General features: G+C 42.2%; 2 protein-coding genes across 2 annotated transcripts in view; both read left to right on the top strand.

Moving 5' to 3' along the window:
- The first annotated feature begins 1,177 nt into the window (after positions 1 to 1,177).
- The window catches only part of LOC115232973 (neurocalcin homolog), a 236,845-nt gene continuing 235,375 nt past the window's right edge, over positions 1,178 to 2,647 (top strand). The window contains exon 1 of the mRNA XM_029803158.1: positions 1,178 to 1,310. The gene's annotated coding sequence lies outside the window, so the exon portion shown is untranslated. The remainder of the gene's footprint in view (positions 1,311 to 2,647) is intronic.
- Positions 1,318 to 2,647, top strand: part of LOC115232971 (neuronal calcium sensor 2) — a 208,900-nt gene continuing 207,570 nt past the window's right edge. The window contains exon 1 of the mRNA XM_029803154.1: positions 1,318 to 2,132. The gene's annotated coding sequence lies outside the window, so the exon portion shown is untranslated. The remainder of the gene's footprint in view (positions 2,133 to 2,647) is intronic.

The following is a 2,647-nucleotide window of genomic DNA, read 5'->3' as shown; positions in this document are numbered from 1 at the left end:
GTATGTATGTATCGGGGAATAAGTCGACTGTACCATGCACACACACATGCAGGCAGGCACACGCGATCATATCAGTGCGCGGCAGGTACTCATTGTCAGTCTCAGTCGCGCGTGTTAAATAAAATATTTTGGTTGCGTTCTCACGAAAATGGGCGGTGGAGGAGCCCTTTCTATATTATAAATATCCAAAATATTGTAACCCAGCAAACACAGAATATAACTGCTATATAACATGGGAATAACATGTAATGTAACGGTTGTTATACCTAATTTATATTGGGATTATATAACTATCTTTTATTTAAGCAATATAAGACCGACTCTACATAATGATATTGGTAATGTAACTATAAAGCATTGGTAATATACCGACACTTTTAGTTACGTTTAGATAAGGGCGCTAACCCGTCGGAGTTCGCCCGTCGATTGTTTTACCGACCATAATAATTATATATTTGCTTAATGTAAAAGTTTTGCAGTTTGTATGTACAAAATAAGATAGGTCTCCACTCGGAAATGCATAAAAGAATATAAGTGAATTTAGAAACGTGTTTAGAAGCCTAATAAAAAAGATTACTGTCTACAAAAATAACTAATTTTTTAGCTTTTCTTCGTTTTTAACGTAAAAGCGCAAGGTTCCCACTTTGTTGATGTATATACTTTAATCGTGGAAAAGGATTTCTTATTTCATGTAACCAATAAAAAAATTTCGGTCTGCAAAGTGTAATTATTATGGTCGGTAAAACAGGACGGTCCGGCATCACCTTAAATATAAGAACCATAGACATAGTATATCTAGACCGAGTGTTGAGGAGTGGGAGCCGAGGTGCACGTAGAAAAGGACATACTTTGTTTCGTGCCTCTTGCGTTCTCTCTCGCTCGCACGTAGCATGACGAAAGAGAGCGCTATGCTATGTGCGAGCGAGAGAGAACGCAAGAGGCACGAAACAAAGTATGTCCTTTTCTACGTGCATCTTTACCCCCACTCCTTAAATAAAGGCAAACGCTCGGTCTAGATATACTATGTCTATGATAAGAACTGACTATGAATACCGGCCCTAGACTTATCCATCGTTACTGATCGATCAACGCATATTGGTCTACATGCGACGTCGCAAGATGGCGGCGACACAATCACGCCAACTCTCGCCGCATGGCGTCGCTCTTGTACGCGCCTGATCCTTGGCGATCGTGGGAATGGGGAATCCAATATGGCAGCCGTCGTGATAGCCGCACAAGTCAGTGTCGCGGAAATGTTTTTAACTCGCTGAGCAAGCAACCGCGACAACCGGTCGACGTGCGACGCATAGGTTAGTAGAACGACGTGTGAACACGTCGGTCGCGTTTTGCGGCCGATCGGTCGATTTGTGTCAGGAAAGCGTGACATCGCGAATCGTCGATCGCGATTTCCTCCTCGCTGTCGCGCGCGCGGTTCCGCGATGTATTCGCGTGTATATTCGTCTCATCGCGCAACATTTAACCGGTATTCACCAGTGTAAGAACGTTCGGGGCGCGCGATGATGCCTCCGCGTCGAGTCCCGCCAATTCCTGTCACTTCATAACGCACGACGCCGCGTTGCGCCGCTTCCGCATTGTGTACGTTTACACAATGTATGTGCCTACATATCTTCCCTCTCTGTTAATCGTACTGACTAGATCTGTATACGGTCGTCTGTTTCTCTCTTTTTTCACCCTCCCCTTTTCTCCGTCACTGTCTCCCCCGCCGCGAGCGCATCGTCTTTGCGTCAGGTGTTCTGTTTGTATCCCTGCGTGCGTGCATATTTATGTGTATGTGTGTATGTGTGTGTGTGTGTATGTTTGTGCATGACTGTGAAGGTGGGAATTTGTTTTGGATATGTCGCTTATACCTGTCTGTCTTCGTCTTCCTCATTTTCTTTTCTTATTTCTCCTATCATCGTGTGTCGCGCGGTTGACTGCCGCCGCGTGTGCGTGCGAGTACGTGTGCGTATGCGTGGGTGTTTGAACATCAAGAGTCCGCTGATGTTCATCGCCCGGCTTCGACCTGTGTCAACGTGTGACAACAGTGGACGTTTTGGGACGCACGACTACGTCGGGGACACCGCGTCGAAAATATCCGCGAGCATCGTGACACCTGGGCCCGGCGATGTTCGGTAAGTCTATGATCTGCTTCCTTTTAACTACCTTCTATCTATATTGACCCGAGTCTGCGTCCAGCTCGTCGTGTCACGTAGATGACAGGTGGACAGTGCGAGACGTGTTATTCGTTCGTGCTTATTTGACGTTTGAAAAGTTGTTACAAAAAATTTTCAATTTGTAACTTTATGAGGAAAAATTGAGAGAGTCGTATATAATATTAATTTTTCTAATAAGTAATGATAATATTATGATAATATATTGACGATTGTATCATATTAATTTCTTTCTATTAAAGATTCTGCTTGAAACTGCATTTTTTTAATTGTATTTATGGTAATTCTTTCTGAAAAATATATCTTAAATTTTTCTATAGTGATTTTGTAATGGTTCTATAATTAGTCGACAGAATCGTATGAAATTATATTATATCTTCCATATTCATAAAAATGATTAAATGGATTTTGAGTCATTCCATACAAACAAATTAGTCACAAAAAATATATATAATATACACACATATATATATATA

The sequence above is a fragment of the Formica exsecta genome, unplaced genomic scaffold, assembly GCF_003651465.1.
Source record: "Formica exsecta isolate Colony F162 unplaced genomic scaffold, ASM365146v1 scaffold153, whole genome shotgun sequence".
NCBI classification, from domain to species: domain Eukaryota; kingdom Metazoa; phylum Arthropoda; class Insecta; order Hymenoptera; family Formicidae; genus Formica; species Formica exsecta.
The sequence above is the reverse complement of the archived record's forward strand: the minus strand, read 5'-3'. Positions and strand labels throughout refer to the sequence as shown.